Genomic DNA, 24,203 nt, shown 5'->3' on the forward strand with positions numbered 1-24,203 from the left:
TACGGGAAGAAATGAAGAATTGTTAATAGCTTATTTTGGGGAAAGCCTTACGTGAGTAGCATCCGAATGGTTTTTGGATCAAGACACATCTCGCTAGTACGTCTGGGATGGCATGGCACAGGCCTTTGTCAAACAGTTCCAATACAACATCGACATCGCCCCAGACCGCAATTCCCTTTCAAACCTGAAAAAGAAACCAACTGAAAATTTCAGGGAATATGCTATTAAATGGAGAGAGCAAGCCGCTAGAGTTAAGACACCCATGGACGACCACGAGCTAATCACTGTCTTTCTTCAGACTCAAGAGCCAGATTATTTCCAAAACATGATGTCTGTAGTGGGTAAATCTTTCTCGGAAGCAATCAAAATGGGGGAAATGGTTGAGAATGGTCTTAAGACAGGCAAAATTATAAGTAAAGCAGTTCTCAAAGCCACAACTCAGGCTGTCCGGATTGAATCTGATAATTTTAGTGACACGAATGAGAAGGACGAAGAAATCATGATGATGTCAGGGTCGAGAAGAGGTCCTAGGAGAACGTCTCGAAGGTATGATTAGCCTCGTCTGTTTTTCGATGATGCTCATGCGCACTACTATCCACCTCAGAACCCGCAATACTCTGTCGATCCACCTCAGTATGTTGTCCAGCCAACAAAACACCCCAGAAGGCGAGCAGCAACACCTAAAACCTCCAGCAGCCTCCACAAAATTTCCAAGTGCCCTATTACCCACATCCAAACCAGGGGTATATAGGGTAACAAAGGTTGAAAGATAATTTTACGCCAATAGGAGAGTCCTATGCAACCTTATTTGAGAAGTTAAAGCATCATGACATGATTGCAACCATTCCTTCAAATCATGTAGACCCTCGTGCAAGAAGCTTTGACCCTTCTAAAAGGTGTGAATACCATTCCAATGCCCAGGGGCACAATGTTGAAAGCTGTCAGGATTTGAAAAGAGAACTAGAAAGGATGATCCAAGAAAAGCTGATTGTGATCCAAGATAGTGACACCCAGAATATCACGTAGATTCCTTTACCTGCGCATGATTATGCATACTTTGTGGGGATGATGTCTGGTGATATTGAGTATGAGAATCCTCTTGGGAACTTGCTGATTGAAATTGGAGAAGGCCATGGTGACTCTGATGAGCAATTTTGTAGCTAAATGTCAAGCTTAGCAATTGAAAAGTCACTCTTTCCTCACTGGGAAGGAATCTTGGTAGTTTGTTTTGATATTTTTTCTATTATCTGGGTTATTTCGGGGTTGTGATCCATATTTTATTTATTTTATTGAGTCAAACCCCTCTATCCTTCTATTTTGTTCGTGTGAGTTTTGTTTGCATGTTTTTGTTGCTATTTTCATTTGTCAAGTTGTCTTAGGGCTGTAACTCGGATTTTAGGTTGTTTGTCTTGTTGTTTACTCAATAAAATAGAGTTTTTCCTTTTGTGTCATTTCATGCTCAGTTCTTTTCCCACTAGTTCTAATGACGTGGAATGCATGCGGAATTTTTGGCCAGATCTTAGAAAATTGATTTAAGCTTGAATTGGATAACTGAGAAAAAGACACTTTTGAGGATGAATAAAGAGTTGAAATACTTTGGAATTAAGGTCTAGTAAAATTCACCGTCAAATCATTGTGAAGATCGGGCTTGAGGATATTGAATCAGTTGAAGCTTGGTCGAAAGTTTGACATTAATGGATGGAGAGTGTCTTTCGACCACGACACACCAAGAAGTTAAACATGTTCACCAATGCTGTGATCGCGAAAAGATAACATGATTGGTATTCTCGAGGCTCGGAGGCCCTTTTTCTACTACCCAAACACTTTATACCTTTGTCACCCCTTTGAGTCTGTGTTATTTTATTTGACCACCCTCTTTTGGAATCAAGTTTAGAGTCAAAAATCAAAAAAAATGAAAAAAATAAAATAACAATAAAAGTTCATGCCCCAAGAGTACGAACTGGGGTATCTTTTAGAAAGTTCTAAGTGAAAAAAAAAGAATTTTCAAAGGTCTATGCCCTAAAAAATAGAAGTTGGGGCAAACAAAAAAAAAGAAAAAGAAAAGTAAAAAAAAGAGAAAAAGAAGAAAAGGAAAGAAAAAAGATGGAGGAACAGAAAGAAAAAAAATAGTTAGGTCAGATGTTTGAACTATGTTCGACCTGATTCCTTAAAAAAGGATACGTAGGCAGCCTCACGGTTCGGTCCAACCAAAAAAAGAATTCAAAAAGAAATCCCAAAAAAATAAAATAAAAAAAATCCCCAATAGCTGAAACTGGGGCATGAGCTTGTTTTAGTTTTTTGAAAGAGTTGATTCCAAGAGTTGTAAGTGTACATCCCATTATATTAAGTCTACTTTGAGCCTTCATGCCGACTCTTTTTTCCAACCCTATTCGAAAACCTTCCAAATAAGACCTCCTGATATGCCTTCAAGAATGCCAAGAGAAGCATGCAATAAGCAATGGTTGTCACACGACATAGAACACTATTAGTTGCTCACACAAGGAAGCAAAGCAACAAAAAAAAGGAGAGAAAAAATGAGAGAGTCTTACTAGTGAAAACCTCACGGGCACTGTAAGGCGCCGGTATGCAGAGATAAATAAATGAGAGAGGCTTGTTGGTGAAAATCTCTTGGGGCACCACTAGTCGAAAGTGAGTCATCAAGCTGATGCGAAGAATTGGCACGAACAAGCCCGACTTCAAAGGTCATAAGAATGGCAAAAGGGAAGATTGGATTAGTTTGATAGATCTCGCTGTTAAGTCCAGAATGCATGTCATGAATATTAAGGCTAGTTATTGAAAAAAGAAAACGAAAAAAAACTCTTCCTTCAGTCCTTCCGACAGGGGGTATTTCTTGTTAATATTCATTTTTTTGCATCATTGTGTCCTTCACTCTGAGTCAGTCCTTGTCAAAACAAGTAAGAAACATTTCAAAATCTGCTACCAGCTTTTCAGTTGTACAAAGTAAATTTGGCCAGCACACTCAGTTGTTAATGTCAACATGCCTTGAGGATTCATGCAAAGGCTTCCCAAAAGACTCTTGTCAGCCTGCTTGGCGCAAACAAAGATAACTAGTGATTCTCTTTGACAGATAAATTGCTCAAAAGCAGGAAGTCATTCAAGATATCAGAAAAAGTCATCTAAGAAAGGATCTTCAGTTGGGATAAGGCTGATTGAGCCATAAATACAAATGGTACCGGGTGTGAAACAATCAGGGTTAATACAGAGCAAAAGTCTCTTGAGACCAACTCAAGTTGATTGAGCAAAAGCCAAGCTGCCCAAAACTCAAGGCCACAAACCGACCACCATTTTCAAAACTGACAAATTTTTCTTTGTATGAACAGGAACAAAGCAGTGCAAGGAAAGTGGTTCAAAAAAAGAGAGAAAAAGAAAAAAAAAGGAAGAAAAAAAACAAAAAAGAGAAGAAAAAGAGAAGAAGAGAAGAACCGACAAAGGAAAGTTTTTCAAATCTTTGCCTTTATTTGTCTTGCAATAGTGTATAAAATCTTGCCATTGATTTTCACATTTTTCCTCCTAGGATAAAAAGTCCTAGTCTGATGGATTTCCCTCCCAATAGAAATCTTAGTCTGATGAATCTTTCTCCTAAGATAACAAAAATGGACCTAGTGTGATGAACCTTCTTCTAGGATCAAAATCTTAGTCGGATGAATCATTCTCCTAAGATAAAAAATTAGAAAATCTTAGTCTGATGAATCTTTCTCCTAAGATAGAAGACCTAGTCTGATGAATTTTCTCCTAGGATAAACATCTTAGTCTGATGAATCTTTCTCCTAAGATAAAAAACCTAGTCTGATGAATTTTCTCCTAGGACAGAAATCTTAGTCTGATGAATCTTTCTCCTAAGATACTGAAAAAAAGAGACCTAGTTTGATGAACTTTCTCCTAGGATCGAAATTTTAGTCGGATGAATTTTTCTCCTAAGATAGGAAACCTAGTCTGATGAATCTTCTCCTAGGGTGGAAATCTTAGTCTAATGAATCTTTCTCCTAAGATACTGAAAAAAATGAGACCTAGTCTGATGAACTTTCTCCTAGGATCGAAATGTTAGTCTGATGAATCTTTCTCCTAAGATAGAAAACCTAGTCTGACGAATTTTCTCCTAGGATAGAAATCTTAGTCTGATGAATCTTTCTCCTAAGATACCGAAAAAAGGGAACCTAGTCTAATGAATCTTCTCCTAGGATCGCAATCTTAGTCTGATGAATTTTTCTCATAAGATAGAAGACCTAGTCTGATGAACTTTCTCCTAGGATAGAAATCTTAGTCTGATGAATCTTTCTCCTAAGATAACAAATAAAACTTTGGTCTGATGAATCTTTCTCCTAGGATAAATGTCTTAGTCTGATGAATTTTTCTCCTAAGATAGAAAACCTAGTCTGATGAATTTTCTCATAGGATAAAAATCTTAGTCTGATGAATCTTTCTCCTAAGATAACAAAAAAATGGGAACCTAGTCTGACGAATCTTCTCCTAGGATCGCAATCTTAGTTTGATGAATTTTTCTCCTAAGATAGAAGACCTAGTCTGATGAACTTTCTCCTAGGATAGAAATCTTAGTCTGATGAATCTTTCTCCTAAGATACCAAAAGAAGTAGAAAAGAGACCTAGTCTGATGAACTTTCTCCTAGGATTAAAATCTTAGTCTGATGAATATTTCTCCTAAGATAGAAAACCTAGTCCGATGAATTTTCTCCTAGGATAATAATTTTAAAAAAGGGGAAGCCTGGATTTAAAAAAACAAAAAAAACAAAAAAAAAAGAAAAAAGAAAAAAGAAGGGGTCAATTTTAGTTTTCTTAAGTTATCAATCTTTAGTTGTCTTGAAATCAGGATCCTCTTGGATAATGAGAGTTAATTTTAAAGTTTTTCAGAACCTTCCTAGATAATGGGATTTAGTTTTTTTAATTTTATAGAACTCTTTTGGATAACAGGATTCGATTAACACTCACAGATGTGCCCGGTACCAAACTGGGGCAGAAAATTTTGTTTTGTTTTGTCTGTTTTGTTGTGGTATCAGGCGCCCACCTGGAGAACAAGGGAAAGCAGCTCATGTTTCAGAGGAAGACAATTCAAGTTTCAAGGGAAAGTAGTTTCAAAGGAGGACATGTCAAGTTCAGCAATCAGGCGCCCATCTGGAGAACAAGGGAAAACGGTTCAAGCTTCGAAGGAAGACAAGTCAAGTTCAGCAATCAGGCGCCCACCTGAAGAACAAGTGAAGACAGTTCAAGCTTCAAGAAAAAGCAGTTTCAAGGAAAACAATTCGAGTTTCAAGGGAAAACAGTTCGAGTTTCAAGGGAAAGCAGTACAAGTTTCAAAGGAAGTCAAGTTCAAGTTTTAGCAATCAGGCGCCCACCTGGAGAATAAGGGAAGTCATTTCAGAGTTCAATCCAAGTTAGAAGTAGTAGAAGCTCGCGGCAAGAATGTGAGTCAACAGTTTGAGATGACCAAAGAAGAAGTCTCAATCCAAGAAACAAGAAAGAAAAGAAAAAAAAGGGGAAAGTAAATCCAAATGCAGAAGTAGAGAAAGATGTGAACTGCTCAAAACATGGTTGAAATCACGAGCATTGCATGTCCGATCTTGATCCGAAGAAGAATGAACTAGCACCTGCAGCTAGCAAGCGTCAAAATTCAAATCTAAAGTCCATATAAAGAGCCCTTCAAGACTCAAGACCAAGCTTCAGAAGACTTATAGATAGGAATCTTGTAACTCATAGTTGACAGGCTTAGCTAGTCTTTTTCATGTTTTGATTTTGATGTAATAACAGGATCGCGGATCGGAACCTCGACGAAATGGCACCTCGATCGGCTCTTCACCTCGGTACTCTATCACCTCATTCACTTCTAAACTACATGTGGCCTGATTCCTTTATAGCTAAGGATATGTAGGCATCTCAGATACCAGGGCTCGGTCACATTCTCCTTTTTTTTAGTTTTTGGTCTCTCCAAATAAGGGTCGGGTCAAAAAATTGGTCTAGTCGTTCTTTGTCTGAAAACTCTTCGCGTTTCCAATCAAAGAGGGGCATCTGTAGACATGTGATTTTTTACCCTCCCCAAGATTGTTTATATTTTAGCATGTAAATATTTAATTTAGGCTTAATAGCGCTATTTCAACTAATTTTGACTCTTCTACTTTATTTTATTACAACAAAATAAAAATTAGAAAAAAATAGTTTCATTAATGTTTTGTAGTCATTTTTAATCTTGAAAAAATACCAAAAATAGTTTTATTTTAACAGTCAGTCTTATTTTAATAGTTATTTTACTTAAGTAAGATTAATTAGTAAATGAGGTCGTGTTTTTAGTCTCGTTCACCGAGAAAGAATAACTTTGGGCTTAAACAACTCATTTTTAGGCCTAATTTTCTGACCTAGCCCATAATAACCCAAGCTCAATACCCCTAAAACCCTAGAATATGACTATAAAAAGAGACCTAAACCCCTACACTTAAGGGGGAAGTAGTCAGCCGCAACACCCATAGAATTCTTGAAGACTCCATTGTCACTGCCTCTGAATTTCAAAAAAAGGCCATGGCAATTCATCCATTTCATTCCTCATGCTAAAACCATCCAAACACTCCACATCTGCCAGCTCCCCCAAACCTTAAACCCAATTCTAAATCCCACACATTAACACACACACAACCAAACATCTTATTTATAAAGACACCCTCTAGCTAGCGAAACCCAATTTAAAATTCTTCAGACCTTTTTGCTGTTCCTGTGCTTTGTTGCTTGTTTCGTAAGTCTACCATTGGAATATGTACTACCATCACTTGAATCAGCGAAAGAAATCAAGCCACATTTTTCAAGTTGAAGTTTCGTCGCTCGAGGTCGTTGTCGTCTAAGGTTTTTCGTTAGCTGGTCTTTATCTTTGTTGGAAGGTTTATTGAGGTCCATTCTCTAACTCTGTATTTGGTAAATATATTATTTTCATTGTTCTTTTGTGTTGCAAATGAGAATGAAATTTCTAAGCATGATCATGTTAGTTATTTTAATTTTATTTTCTTTATTTGTGTGCTTACGCCTCTATCATCATTGAGTTAATGTATTAAATTGTGCTTCTTAAACTTGAAATTTAGACTATCTAGAAAGTGTAGAATGGCCATGTGATTGTTGGTTGCAATTTATTGAGGTTCTGGATTTCTTAAAAAAAATGAATTTCAAAATAAATATGGAATAGGCGCAGTAGATTTTAAGCATGCGCACCATGTCATTAATTTTGAGGTGTTCATTTCTTTTTTGTCATTTTAATCATCTAGCCCATGTATTTGGGTTGAATTTAGTTGGCCCAGCTTTTTTCCCCTTAAATCTAATGTATAGGACAATTTTCCAAAAAAACAACCCACATATCGTAGTTTGCTTTAGGTGAGTTTATAATAAAGCCATCGTGATTATGGGTGCGGTTCCCGTGACATAGTCATGATGCCTAATTTCCAAATTTTGGGGTGCATTTCATGTGACCCGATTATAAAAACTTCGAATAATAAAGCCATTTTGAAATAAATGAAATCCTTAAGCCCATGGCCCTCACAAAATTAGCTAGCTTTTATAGAAAATTTAAGGTGTGCCATTTTCATTAAATAACTCATGGCCCTCATGTAATTGATACTAACTCTTTAAAATCGGGGTGTGCCATCAATTGAATTTTCTATGGCCCTCACAAACTTTGTTATTAACTTGAACTTTCGTAGTTGCTTTAGGCGCGCTATTTAAATTGATTTCCTTATTTATTAAACTCAGGTGTGCATTTCATGTGACCCTATTCCAATTCTCGACAATGTTACATAAAACGTGTCGTGGACCTCAGGTGCATTTCATGTGGCGTGGTTCATGATGTATTTTATTAAAAGCGGTTAATAAGTTAAAAAGCACCATAGGCTAAAACATATAACAAATCGGATAATAGGCCAATTATAATAGTTTAGGCGACCGTGTTAGAACCACGGAACCTGGGAATGCCTAACACCTTCTCTCGGGTTAACAGAATTCCTTACTTAGAATTTCTGGTTTGCAGACTTCAAAAATGAAAGCCGATTTTCCTCGATTTGGGATTTTAAAATAAACCGGTGACTTGGGACACCAATTAAAATATCTGAAGTGGCGACTCTAAAGAATTAAATAAATAATTCAATTTCGAATAATGTCACTTTAATTGGAAAAACTCCCTTATATACCTTCGAGTGTGTAAAAAAGGAGGTGTGACATAGCACAAGTACACACTCGTCACCTCACGTACAAGGCATTTCAAATATCCTAAGGGGAGTTCCCCCACACAAGGTTAGGTAAGCCACTTACCTCGAACCGGCTCAAAATCAATCCGAAACCACGTTCTTGCCACGAGTACTCAACTCTAAATGGACCAAATCTATTCAATTCAATTTCATAATGTAAATAACACTTCAAATAACTGATTCTACAAATAAATTCTAAGCTAATACGCGAAATTAGGTAAAATAACCAAAATGCCCCTCGGGCCCCGCGTCTCGAAATCGGGTAACATTTATATTTTCAGAATCCTCATACTCTCACGAGTCTAACCATACCAAATTTATCCAAATCTATGGTCAAATCCCCAATCAAAACTCGAATTTTTTGTCTAAGAACTTTCCCTCAATTTTCATACAAATTCCGAAATTAAATGATGAATTCATGTTTAGATTAATGGGTTACAAGCAAAAAGGAGTTAAGAATCGTTACCCAATCTATATCTCTTAAAATCCCTCAAAACCTCGCTCAATCCGAGCTCCCAAGCTCAAGTTTTCACAAAAATGGCTAAACCCTCGATTTTGAACTTAAACATTCTGCCCAGGCGCGTTCTTCTTCGCGAACGCAAGAAAACGGTCGCAAACTCAATGCACTGGTCGCGAACGCGATGATCATTTCTCTTCTCCTACGCGAACGCGAGACCTCCTTCGCGAACGCGTAGGCACAAGGTCCCACAGCCTCGTGAATGCGGGAGCACCTTCGCGAACGCGAAGCATTAATTCCTCACTAGCCCCAGCTCCTCTCGCAAACGCGAGACCCCACTCGCGAATGCAAAGAAGGAAACCAGAACTGACTGCTGCAACATTTTTTTGCAATTTCTAAGTTCCAAAAATGACCTGTTGAGCATCCGAAACACACCCGAGGCCCCAGGGACCTCAACCAAACATGCCAACCAATACTGAAACATCATTCAACCTTGTTCCAATCTTCGGAACGCTTAAAACAACATCAAAACACCAATTAAATAACGGATTCAAGCCTAAGAACTCCAAAAACTCTCAAATTACGCTTTCGATCAAAAAGTCTATCAAACCTCGTCCGAATGACCTGAAATTTTGCAAGCACGTCAAATTCAACACTACGGAGCTACTCCAACTTCTGGAATCCCATTCCGACCCCGATATCAAAATCTCGCTATCGAACAGGAAACTTCAAAAATTTGACTTTCGGCATTTCAAGCCTAAATAAACTACGGACTTCCAAAACACAATCTGAACACGCCCCTAAGTCTGAAATCACCCAACAGAGATAACGGAACCGACGAAATTCCATTCCGAGGTCGTCTTTACACTGCTCCGACTATGGTCCAAATTTTAAAGCTTAAGCTTTCATTTATGGACTAAGTGTCCCAAAACACTCCGAAACTCAAAACCAAACATCTCGGCAAATCAAAATAGCAGAAACAAACACGGGGAAAGCAGTTAATAGGGGATCAATGCGTTAAATTCTTAAAACGACCAGACGGGTCGTTACATCCTCCCACACTTAAACATTCGTTCATCCCCGAACGAGCATAGAGACACAACTGAAGTAGTGAAAAGATGAGGGTAACGGCTGCGCATATCCTGCTCGTTCTCCCAGGTTGCCTCTTCGACTGCTTGACACCAATACTAAACATTCACTGATACAATGTTCTTTGATCTCAGCTTTCGAACCTACCTGTCCAATATTGTCACTGGCTCCTCAATATAAGATAGATCCTTGTCCAACTGAACTGAACTGAAATTCAACATGTGCGACGGATCACTGTGATACCTCCGGAGCATCGAAACATAAAATACCGGATGAACCCCTGCCAAGCTGGGAGGTAAGGCGAGCTCATAAGCAACACCCCCAACACGCCTCAATATCTCAAAGGGGCCAATAAACCTCGGACTCAACTTATATTTCTTCCCAAATCTCATAACGCCCTTCATAAGCGAAACCCAAAGCAGAACCCGCTCTCCAACCATATAGGAAACATCATGAACCTTCCGGTCCGCGTAACTCTTCTATCTGGACTGGGCTATACGGGTATATCCTGAATCATCTTAACCTTCTCCAAAGCATCCTGAACCAAGTCTGTGCCCAATAATCTAGCCTCACCTGGTTCAAAACAACCCACTGGGGATCTACACTGCCTACCATATAAAGCCTCGTACGGTGCCATCTGAATGCTGGACTGATAGCTGTTGTTGTAGGAAAACTCTGCCAATGGCAAGAACTGATCCCAAGACCCTCCAAACTCAATCACACACTCACGGAGCTTATCCTCAAGAATCTGAATAGTGCACTCGGACTATCCGTCCGTCTGAGGGTAAAATGCTGTACTCAACTCCAGCCGAGTACCCAACTTATGTTGTATGGCCCTCCAGAACCGTGATGTGAACTGAGTACCTCTATCTGAAATGATGGAAATTGGAATATCATGCAGACAAACAATCTCCCAGATATAAATCTCTGCTAGATGCTCCGAAGAATAGGTAGTACACACATGAATGAAATGTGCGGAATTGGTCAGCCAATCCACAATCACCCAAATGGCATCGAACTTTCTCAAAGTCTGTGGGAGCCCAACACAAAGTCCATGGTGATCCGCTCCCACTTCCACTCCGGAATCTCTATCTGCTGAAGAAACCCACCCGGTCTCTAGTGCTCATACTTCACCTACTGACAATTGAGGCACCGAGCTACAAACCCAACTATCTCTTTCTTTATATGCCTCTACCAATAGTGCTACCTCAAATCATGGTACATCTTTTTTTCACCCGGATGAATGGAATACTGCGAAATATGGGCCTCCTCTAGAATCAACTCCCGAAGCCCATCAATATTGGGTACACAAAACCGACCTTGCATCCTCAATACCCCGTCATCACCAAAAGTCTCATCTCTTGGATCATCATGTTGAACCTTGTCCTTGAGGACATGCAAATGGGGGTCATCAAACTGACGCTCTCTGATACGATCATATAATAAAGACTAAGAAACCACGCAAGCTAGAACCCGACTGGGCTCCGAAAGATCCAATCTCACAAACTGGCTGGCTAAGGCCAGAACATCTATCGCCACATGCCTCTCCGATGCTAGTAAATAAGCCAAACTCCCCAAACTCTCTGTCCGGCGACTCAAAGCATCGGCCACCATATTAGCCTTGCCCGGGTGATACAAAATAATGATATCATAGTCCTTCAGCAACTCTAACCACCATCTCTAGCGCAAATTTAGATCCTTTTGCTTGAACAAGTGCTGCAAGCTCTAATGATCATTATAAATCTCACAAGGAACGCCGTACAAATAATGACGCCAGATCTTCAGGGTGTGAACAATGGCAGCTAACTCAAGATCATGGACAGGAAAATTCTTCTCATGTACCTTCAACTGTCTGGATGCGTAAGCAATCACCCTACCGTCCTACACCAAAACTACTCCACCTCCAATCCTCAAGGTATCACAATAAACAGTATAAGACCCCGAGCATGTAGGCAATATCAAAACTGGGGCTGTTGTCAAAGCTGTCTTGAGCTTCTGAAAGCTTGCTCACACTCCTCTGTCCACTAAAACGTAGCACCCTTTTAGGTCAGCCTGGTCATAGGGGCTGCAATCGATGAAAACCCCTCAATAAAACGACGATAATAACCCGCCAAGCCAAGAAAATTGTGGATCTCTATAGCTGAAGATGGTCTGGGCCAACTCTGCATTGCTTCCACTTTCTTCAGATCCACCTGAATACCCTCACTCGATACCATGTGGCCTAAGAATACCACGGAATCCAACCAAAACTCACATTTCGAGAACATAGCATATAACTTCTTTTCCCTCAGAGTTTGGAGCACTGTCCTTAGGTACTAATCATGATCTTCCTGACTCCGGGAATACACCAGAATATCATCGATAAAGACAATGATGAATGAGTCAAGATATGGCCGAAACACACTATGCATCAAATGCATAAAGGCTGTTGGGGCATTGGTCAGTCCAAATGACACAAAAAGGAACTCGTAATGACTATATCGAGTCGTGAAAGCAGTCTTCAGAATATCTGGCTCCTGAATCTTCAACTGATGGTAACCTAAGCGCAAGTCAATCTTAGAAAACACTCGTACGCCCTGAAGCTGGTCAAATAGATCATCAATACGAGGCAAAGGATAACGGTTCTTCACTGTAACTTTGTTCAACTGGCGATATTCAATACACATACGCATAGACCCATCCTTTTTCTTCACAAATAAGACAGGAGCACCCCAAGGTGATACACTAGGCCGAATAAAACCCCTATCAAGCAATTCCTGTAACTGATCCTTCAACTCCTTCAACTTAGGAGGGGCCATATGATACAGAGGGATAGAAATGGGCTGAGTGCCCGGCAACAGATCAATGCCAAAATCAATATCTCTATCGAGCGGCATGCTTGGAAGATCAGCTAGAAACACATCAGGAAAATCTCGTACTACTGGGACCGAATCAACTATAGGGGTATCAATACTAATATCCCTCACATAAACTAGATATGCGTCACACACCTTCTCAACCATTCGCTGAGCTTTAAGGAAAGAAATAACTCTACTGGGAGTGTGATCTAAGGTACCCCTCCACTCAACTCTCGAAACACCCGGCATAGCCGGTGTCACGGTTTTGGTGTGACAATCAAGAATAGCATAATGGGGAAACAACCAGTCCATGCCCAAGATAACATCGAAATCTACCATGCTGAGCAATAACAAATCGGCTCTGGTCTTAAAACCACTAAGAGCAACCAAACATGACCCATAAATGCGGTCCACAACAAGAGAATCTCCCACAGGAGTAGAAACATAAACAAGGGTACTCAAAGAATCCCGAGGTACACCCAAATGCGGGGCAAAATATGAAGACACATAAGAATAGGTGGAGCCTGGATCGAATAAAACCGATGCATCTCTATGACAAACTATGACAATACATGTGATGACAGAATCGGAGGCAACAGCCTCAGTACGGGTATGAAGAGCATAATATCTGGCCTAGCCTCCCCCTCTAGGGCGACCTCTATCTCCCCGACCTCCACCTCTAGCTGGTTGAGCAGGTGGGGTAGCAAATGGTGTTGTAATCATAGCATGAGAACTCTGCGGGGCATGTTGTGGCTGAGAAGTCTGTGGAGGCGCACCCCTCCTAAGTCTGCGGAAATCCCTCACCATATGGCGTGTGTCACCATACTCAAAACAAGCTCTGGGAGGACGTGGTGGCTGTGACTGGCTCGGGACAGGTCTGCTAGACTGACCACTAAAAGCACCTCGTGTAGGAGGCACACTAGATACTGGAAATGCATAATAAGGCTTCTGAGGCCTAGGAGGAGCTGGAATACCACTGGCTGCTGGTAGAGCTGAATGAACAGGGTGACCCATATAACCCCTACCATGACGACCTGCAGCTGGGGCACGGGCACCAGAATAATGGCCTGACTCTCGAGACCACTTGGCCTCCCTCTCCTCTCTCTCCCTAGCATGCATACCCTTTATCCTCCTCGCAATGCTCACCACCTGCTAATAAGAAATATCTATCTCTAACTCATGAGACATGCTAGACCTGATGCTGGGAATGAGTCCCTCAATAAATCGGCGAACCCTCTCGCGAACTGTAGAAACCAAGGCTGGGGCATGTCTAGCTAAGCTGGTGTAACAGACAACATTCTTCGAGATAGTTATATTACCCAAGCGCAAATGCTCAAACTCTGCGCGCCATGCATCCCTAAGGCTCTAAGGAACAAACTCTCTCAGCAACATATCTAAAAACTGAGTCCAAGTCAGTGAAGCTGCCTCATCTGGAATGCCTAACTCATAGGTACGCTACCACTCATTGGCAGCTCCTGGAAGCTGGAAGGCAGTGAAAGATACCCCACTCGATCTAGATATACCCATAGTGCAGAGGATACGGTGACACTCCTCTAGAAATCCTAAGGCATCATTTTATGCTAACCCACTGAATACAGGAGGGTCATACTTCTTGAACCTATCAAGCCACCGCTCCTCAACCTCTAAAGCCGCTTCCCTAACCTTGGGCTGAGCTGGGACTGCAAGCGGTACAGGAATAATCTCTAGGACCTAATCAACATGCACTCGATGCTCAAGAGTGCAGGCGGCGGGAGTCTATGCTCCTCCCCCGACCTGAGATGTGGCTGCAGCAAGGGGAATCAACCCTGCCTGAGCCAGAGTGGTGTACATGCTCATGAACTATGCAAGAGTCTCCTAAAAAGCTGGAGTAGTAGTAGCAGTAGGCGTATCAGGTGCTTGGACTCCGGCTAGAACTGCTGGTAGTACCTTAGTGGCAGCTCGCACGGGTGCTCTAACTGCACCACGTGCACGTCCTCGACCTTTACCCCGGCCCCGGCCTCTGGCGGCTGTAGTAGGGGGCGCGGGTGCCTGATCATCTCGGATAGCACGTGTCCTCACCATCTATGAGAGAATATAAGATAGAAGTTTAGAGTTGAGACATCAAAATCACGCACGACAAGGAAATCAAATGAAGTGGAATTTTTCCAACAGTTATATAGCCTCTTGTAGATAAGTACAGATGTCTCCGCACCGATCCGTGAGACTCTAATAAACCGGCTTGTGATTCGTGACTCCTATGTACCTAGAGCTTTGATACAAACTTGTCACGACCCCAGTTCGCCCCCCCCCCCCCTCCCCCGTGAATTATCGTGACGGCACCTAGTCTCTATGACTAGGTAAGCTTAACAAATGCGGAAAAGAAACAATTTGCAAAAAGAAAATAATATAAAACCAAAATAACAAAATGAAATAATGTTTAAGATGCCGCCTGGCACATAACAGTACAAGAATCTCAACCTAACACTTCCCAAAATCTGGAACCCCATGAATCACAAGCTAAGAGATACATAAGAAGCTCTAACTCCAGAAATGTCTAACAAAAAGGAAAAATACTGAAGGGCTATACTATTACAGAAAGATAGAAAGGGACTCCTCGGTCTGCGGACGCGGCAGATATACCTCGAAGTCTCTACAGAAGTGCCTCGCCTCAAGGATGATAAGACTAAGTGGAAGTACCTGGATCTGCACATGAAAAACATGCGCAGAAAGGGCATGAGTACACCACAGTGGTACTCAGTAAGTGCCAAGCCTAACCTCGGTCGGGTAGTGACGAGGAAAGTTAGGGCCCTATTGAGGTTAAATGAAATACAAGGTATAACAGTGTAAAAAAAATAAGACAGTATAATAAGTGCAACAGTAAGGAGTAACACATAATAGAAAGAACAACAACTACTACTACAGAGGCAAAGTAAACATAGAGGGAAATACAGCTCAACACAGAAATAACAACCGGGGATTTCCCAGGATATCGTCCTGTAGTCCCAATATAAATATCCAGTAGATCTCCCGGGATACCGTCCTGTAGTCCAACTCATAATGCTAGGGGGTCTCCTAGAATACCGATCCGTAGTCCCAAATGTAAATACTTAGTACAGGGGGAATCTACCGGATGCAGTCCCGTAGTTCCAATGTAAATGTGCAGGGGGATCTCCCGAAATACCGTTCCATAGTTCCAAAGTAAACATACAGGGGGATCTCCCGGTATACCGCCCCGTAGTCTCAAAGTAAACACACAACAACAACAACAAGAAAAATACACAATTCAATTCAAATTCTATACCAAGGTAAAACAGGTATTTCTAGCCTAACATGCTGCACGTAATCCAAATAAGGCAATTTGAGCAAGTAAAGTAATTAAGTCAATTAGACATGTTTTCCTAGGCTAACAACATGCTTAAATTGCAAGTAGTATAAACAGGAAAAAGAAACACAATTAAAATTACTTAAAGAAAAATCGGATTTTTCAACAATTAGCACAAGTACGCACTCGTCACCACACATACAAGGCATTTCAAATAACAATAATACCAAATCCTAAGGGGATTTCCCCCACACAAGGTTAGACAAGCCACCTACCTCGAACCGACTCAAAATCAATCTGAAACCACGTTCTTACCATGAGTACTCGACTCTAAATGGCCCAAATCTATTCAATTCAATTGCATAATATAAATAACACTTCAAGTAACTGATTCTACAAACAAATTCTAAGCTAATATGCAAAATTAGGTAAAATGACCAAAATGCCCCTCAGGCACACGTCTCGAAATCGGGTAAAATTAATATTTTCAGAATCCTCATACTTTTAGGAGTCTAACCATACCAAAATTATCCAAATCCAAGGTCAAATCCCCAATCAAAACTCGAATTTTTGGTCTAAGAACTTTCCCCCAATTTTCATACAAATTCTGAAATTAAATGATGAATTCATGTTTAGATTAATGGGTTACAAGCAAACAAGAGTTAAGAATTGTTACCCAATCGATATCTCTGAAAATCCCTCAAAACTTCGCTCAATCCGAGCTCCCAAGCTCTAGTTTTCACAAAAATGGCTAAACCCTCGATTTTGAACTTAAACATTCTGCCCAGGCGCGTTCTTCTTTGTGAATGCGAGAAAACTGTCGCGAATGCAATGCACTGGCCAGTCTCCCTCTTCGCGAACGCAATGATCATTTCTCTTCTCCTACGCGAACGCGAGACTGCCTTCGCGAATGCGTAGGCATAAGGTCCCACAGCCTCGCGAACGCGGGAGCCCCTTCGCGAACGCGAAGCATTAATTCCTCACCAGACCCAGCTCCTCTTCGCAAACGCGAGACCCCACTTGCGAACGCGAAGAAGGAAACCAGAACTGACTGCTGCAACATTTTTCTGCAATTTCTAAATTCCAAAAATGACCCGTTGAGCATCCGAAACACACCTGAGACCCCAGGACCTCAACCAAACATGCCAACCAATACTAAAACATCCTTCAAACTTGTTCCAATCTTCGAAACGCTGAAAATAACATCAAAACACCAATTAAACAACGGATTCAAGCCTAAGAACTCCAAAAACTCTCAAATTACGCTTTCGATCAAAAAGTCTATCAAACCTCGTCCGAATGATCTGAAATTTTGCAAACACGTCAAATTCAACACTACGGAGCTACTCCAGCTTCTGGAATCTCATTCCGACCTCGATATCAAAATCTTACTATCGAACCGGAAACTTCAAAAATTCGATTTTCGGCATTTCAAGCCTAATTAAGTTACGGACCTCCAAAACACAATCTGAACATGCCCCTAAGCCCAAAATCACCCAACGGAGCTAACGGAACCGACGAAATTCCATTCCGAGGCCGTCTCTACACTGCTCCAACTACGGTCCAAATTCTAAAGCTTAAGCTCTCATTTAGGGACTAAGTGTCTCAAAATACTCCGAAACTCAAAACCAAACATCCCGGCGAATCAAAATAGCAGAAACAAATACGGGGAAAGCAGTTAATAGGAGATTGGGGCATTAAATTCTTAAAATGACTGGTCGGGTCGTTACATATGGTTGTTGTGAATAACTAGTGACCGATACGTATGACCTTAATGAATGAAATTATATATTGGTTATTATATAAACGATCAATATAACTACGAATCACAACGATGTAATTAACATAGGCTATATTACTAAAACCTTAGTCAATGGACTTATATAGTTGCTATGAATAACTAGTGGCTGATACGTCTTGTCACGACCCAAATTCCATTATAGGCCGTGATGGCGCCCAACACCATTGTTAGGCAAGCCAACACTGATCAACTAGTGAATTCCCATTTTAAATAAATCAATAAGTGATAGTTTATTCTTATTTGCTAAAAGATTTAGGAGTTTGAAGTTATAACATAAATAAATGGAAGCAATAAGTACAAATTGTAATCTTGTAAGTAAACCAAAATCATAAGTCTACTAGTGTGTGTGCCAAGACCTGGTGTCACAAGTATGTGGGCAATCTAGTAGAATATACAAAACCATACTAGCCTACTATCTGAAAGGAAATACATAGAAAATAATAAAATAAGAGAGACTCCAGCTGCTGCAGAACGGCTTAAAAGGGGCAGCTCACCGGGAAGTCTCAAGCTAGGGAATCAAGTCTATGCGATGGACTGGTGGCCAGATGCACTTGCCTCAAATCTTGTACAATCAAGTACAGAAGTGTAGCATGAGTACATAAAAATATGTACCCAGTAAGTATCTATTCTAAACTCAAAGAAGTAGTGACGAGGGGTCGACTTCGACACTTACTAGGGCCAACAATATGATAATGTGTGATTCTACACAAGTATGATATACAGAACTAACAATACACTCAGAACAAGAAATAACTAAACAGTTCTTCCATCATATTTAAGATCCCAAAACACTTCCTTCATTTAAAACAAATGATCTCTAAAGCAGTAAATTTATACCAATTATAAAAAGGGACTTCCAATTCTATTATCACACATAAATTCCACCGAGGACGTTCGGCCCGATCCAAAATAAAAATGTAAATTCTGCACTGCCGAGGGTCGAATGGCGTGAACCATAGATGCATCTATTAACCTACCGAGCCAAACAGCCCGCTCCCATGATAGTAGTGGAAATAGTCACCCCGCTCGAGAAATATACTTGCGACGTGGTTAAATATAAATATAACGAAATTCTTCTCAATTCTTTTCAAAATAATAATTTACTTGAAACCTTTGAAATATTGAAAACCCTCAACTTAGTTCCATTCAATGCAAATCACAAGTATGTTCAGATAACGGTACCCACAAAGCATGATGTAAGCCTAGAACTACTCGGACATAACAAGAATAATAGCTACGTACGGACTCTCATCACTTCATGCGTACATAACCCCCACAAATAATCATATATTAATTTAGTTCACCTATAGGGAAATTTCCCTCTTACAAGGTTAGAAAAGAGACTTACCTCACTTCAAGGTCTACTTTCCGGTCCAAGCTTATGCCCAAACCCTCAATTTGGTGCCGAACAATGCAAAACTATCCAAATAGTGTAAAAACTAATCAATATAGGCTTAAAAGCTCATATCCCAACTATTTAAGTAAGTTCCCAACTCTAATTGCAAGATTCCTAAAATTCACCCCCCGGCACGTGCCCAAATTCCAGAAATTTTCGAAGAAAGTTGTTACCCATAAACTTAGGAACATAAATATATGATTTTCATTAAGTTCCATAACCATTTCAGTGGTAAAAGTCTATTTTTATCAAAAAAACTAGATTTTCCTCTAAACCTATGATTTTTACTAATTTACATGTTATAATCTACCCATAAACTATGTATTAAACTCACATTAGGTAGAAATTACTTACCTCACAAAACTAGGTCGAAATCCTCTCCTTAAGAGCTTTCAAATTGCCCAAGAGTGTAATAAATGATCCCAAATATGCCTAAGTGTCAATTTTAAACTCACTGCCCAGCTGCCCCCCTTTTTCGCGAATGCGAAAGTGGCCTCGCATTCGCGAAGGCAATTGACCCAGGCTCTCTGAAGACCCTTTATCACGAATGTGACTAAGGTCTCGCGAACGCGGAGGCTGGCTTGGCCTACCCTTCACGAATGCGAGGGTTGCTTCGCGAACACGAAAACAAAGTAGCCCCCAGCCCAGCTACTCTAGTGAACGTGAGTCGCCTCACGTGAACACGAAGGTCACTGGCCTAGACCTTCACAAATGTGGACTAGCTATCGCAAATGCATAGCACATTTTCCCCCCAGCCCCAACTCCTTCTACGCGAACACGATGATCCCTTCGCGTTCGCGAAGAAGGAAACTAGAACTAGGCATTTTTGGTTTCTTCCATATTGCTCTGAGGGGTCCGAAACTTACCCGAGCCATTCGGGTCCCCGTCCAAAGGCACTAACAGGTCTATAATCATAATATAGACTTGATCGCATTCTCGAAAGGCGAAAAAGAACAACAAAACCAATAATCATACCCCAAAACCAAATTGAATCAAACTTTGAACTTCAAGTTCTTAAATTTACTTCCAATGTGCCGAAATGTACTTATACTACTCGGAATGACACCAAATTTTTCGTGCAAGTCTTAAATGACATCACAGAACTATTCCTAGTCTCGAAATTCGAACCTCAATATCACCAAAACCCACCCCAAACCAAATTTAAAGAACTTCAAAGGTCTTCAAGAACCAATTTTCACTATTAGGCGCCGAAATGCTCCCGGGTCATCCAAAACCCGATTTGAACATATTCCCATGTCTGAAATCATCATACCAACTTATTGGAACCGTCAAATTCTGATTTTGAGGTCGTTTACTCAAAATGTTGACTGAAGTCAAACTTGGCCTTTTAAGCCAACCTTAAGGAACCAAGTGTTCTGATTTCAACCCAAACTCTTCCAAATCCCGAACCAACCATCCCCGCAAGTCATAAATTAGTAAAATCAAGTATAGTAAATCTTATTTAGGGGAACAAGGTTCTAGAAAGTAAAATGATCGGTCGGGTAGTTACACGTCTGACCTTAATGAACAAAATTATATATTGGCTATTATATAAACGGTCAATATAACTATGAATCACAACGATGTAATTAGCATATGCCAAGTGAATCCACCCTTAGTCAATAGACTTATATGGTTGCTATGAATAACTAGTGGTTGATACGTATGACCTTAACGAATGAAATTATATATTGGCTATTATATAAACGGACAATATAACTATGAATCATAACGATGTAATTAATATATGTCATATGACTACAACCTAAGTCAATGGACCTATATGGTTGCTTTTAATAACTAGTGGCCGATACATATGACCTTAATGAATGAAATTATATATTGGCTATTAAATAAACAGTCAATATAACTATGAATCACAATGATATAATTAGCATAGGCCATATGACTAAAACCTTAGGCAATGGTCTTATATGGTTGCTACGAATAACTAGTGTCGATACGTATGACCTTAATGAATAGAATTATATATTGGATATTATATAAATAGTCAATATAACTATGAATCACAATGATGTAATTAACATAGGCCATATGACTAAAACCTTAGTCAGTGGACTTATATGATTGTTAAATAACTAGTGGCCGATAAGTATGACCTTAATGAATGAAATTATATATTGGCTATTACACAAACGATCAATATAACTATGAATCACAATGATGTAATTAACATATGCCATATGACTAAAACTGTGATGGCCCTGCCGGTCATTTTGAGTATTATAGTCTCGTTCCCCCATTTATTGCTTAATCTGTGTTCATTTGTTATTATGTGTCTTGCTAGGGTAGTTGGTTTGGTTCCGGGGATGTTTCAAAATGAGTTGGAACATATAGACCCAAGGTTCGAAACCTAAATTGAAAGAGTTGATCGGATATTGACTTATGTGTAAATGACTCCAAAATAGAGTTTTGATGGTTTCGATAGATCCATTAGTAATTTTTCACTTAGGAGTGTGTCGGGATATCGATTTGGAGGTCCGTAGATAATTTTGGCTTGAATTGGCGAAAGTTGAAGTTTGGAGAATTGAGAAGTTTGACCGAGAGTTGACTTTGTGATTATCGGGCTCGGATTTTGGTTCCAAAAGTTGAAATAGGTACATTGTGTCATTTATGACTTGTGTGCAAAATTTGTGGTCAACCGAAGTTAGTTTGATAGGTTCGGCATCGATTGTAGAAGTTGGAAATTTATTAATTTCATTAGGCTTGAATTAAGGTGCGATTCATGTTTTTGATGTTGTTTGATGCGATTTGAGGGCTCAACTAAATTTGTATTGTGTTTTAGGACTTGTTGGTATATTTAGTTGAGGTCCCCGAGGCCTTTGGTGGATTTCAGGTGGTTAACGGATCAAAAATAGGACTTGAAGCATTGCTGAGATGGTGGACCTCCTGGTATTATCGCACCTACGAGGGGATTGGTCGCAGGTGCGATGCCGCAGATGTGGATTGAGTGATGTAGAAGCAGGGTTGGTATGGCTAAGGGAGTATCACAGGCACAGAGAGAGGAGCGCATATGCAAGTCTGCAAAAGCAGAAAGTTGGTCGCAGGTGCGGAAATTCGAAATTGGCTCTGGGTGCGCAGGTGCAAACGCGGGGCCGCAGGTGCGGACTCTCTAACGTGAGACTTTGGCCACAGAAGCGGCAGGTTGGGGGTTGAGTGTAATTCCACAAGTGCAAATTTTTAACCGCATAAGCGACTAAATGGACCGCAGTAGCGGAACCACTGGAGTGTCTTAAATTCGAAGGGTTTCGTGATTTCTTTATTCTTGGACTTTGGGAACTCGGATTAAGGTAATATTTGAAGGTATTTTCACTAGATTTTTAGAGTTAAGCAAATTTTGGTCGTTTATATCCATTAATGTTGAATACCCATTGAATTTCCCGCATAGATTGGTGTTTGTGAGGTGAAAATTAGGGATTTTTGACCCATGTATTGGAGAGTAATAATTGGAGATTTGAGTGATGATTTGGTGTCAGAATTTTGTAATTTTGGTATGGTTGAATTCGTGGTTGAACGGGTGTTCAGATTTTGTTAATTTTTTCGGATTCCGAGATATGGGTACGGGGGTTGACTTTTTGAGTTGATTTTTTGACTTTGTTAAAGAACTTAGCTTTATCATATGGAATTGATTCCTATAGATTGTGTTGATTATATTAAGTTGTTTGTGGCTAGATTCGAGTCGTTCGGAGGCCGATTCATCAGGCAAGGGCTTGTTAGAGTAGAGATTTGCGCGGTTTGACTTAAGTAACACTTCTAAACTTGGTTCTGAGAGTATGAATCCCTGAAATATGTGTTATGTGGTTGGTGTTGAGGTGATGCACATCCTAGGTGATGGGCATGTAAGCGTGCACCGTGGTAATTATGACACGGTCGATTCCATGGTACTGCGCAGTCATCAAACCTTGTTTCTATTCATGTAATCCCTATGTGTTAGAGTAGTTGAGCGGCAATCCTTATTAGAAATCATGTTTAGGCTATATTCTTATTCTGTTGAGACCTACTGAGGTCAATTCTACTATTGACCTAGTTGCTTAAATGGAAATTTTATAATCAGTCACATCCATCATTTGCATATCATATCTCAGTCTTTTTTACTATTTATTGGTGTACTATATATCATTGTTTAGGCTGATTGGCATGAGATTTGTGAGCCCGAGAATCTGGAGAGATTGATGACTGAGTTAGGCCCTAAGAGCCATATTGTGAGAGAGGTTGTGGATCGGGCTACACGCTGCAGCAGGCCTTCTTGGCATTATATATATTATTATTATATGGATCGGGCTGCTCAGTTTTTCAGGCCTTATAGGCTTTATTTATGGGACTGGCCTGCACGCCGCAGCAGGCCAGATTGGCTTTATATTAGCGCTTTGGCAAGATCCGCCCCTCCAGAGTCTGACATACCAGCAGTGAGTGCAGGTACCATACAATGCTGAGTGACTGAGTGTGATGAGTGAGGGTTGAGCCAGTTAGATTGAGTACTCTGAGAGTGGGAGTACATGAAGTTATCGTTGTGATGTATTACATGTGACATGCACATTTGACATGTAGATATAGAGATGTAACATTTCTCATATCAATCGTATTTGACATATTTCATTTGTGTTGAGCTTAAATTGTTAAATTTGAAAGCATGTCTACATTCTTGTATTATGTACCATCTAGTTATGAGTTTCTCTAAGATATTACTGTCATATTTCCTGTCATATCTATAATGTTGTAATCTGATTTGGACTCTATCAGTTGAGCTCGTCACTGATTTCAACCCAAGGTTAGTCTTGTTACTTATTGAGTACATTGGGTTGGTTGTACTCACACTACACACTGCACCTCGTGTGCAGATCCAGGAAGTTCCAGGCATGGTGGTTTTTGATCGTGGAGTTCTTATCTATTCGGAGATCATCGAGGTAGTTGCTTTGGCATCCGCAGACCTTGACTCTCCTCCCCTATCTTTCAGTTTTATTTATTTAGTTCTACTTTCTAGACAGCGTATCAAACTATGTCATTATATAGATACTCATGTACTTAGTGACACCCTAGTTTTGGGAAGGTTCTGCA

This window comes from Nicotiana tabacum, chromosome 16, assembly GCF_000715075.1.
Source record: "Nicotiana tabacum cultivar K326 chromosome 16, ASM71507v2, whole genome shotgun sequence".
NCBI lineage: Eukaryota > Viridiplantae > Streptophyta > Magnoliopsida > Solanales > Solanaceae > Nicotiana > Nicotiana tabacum.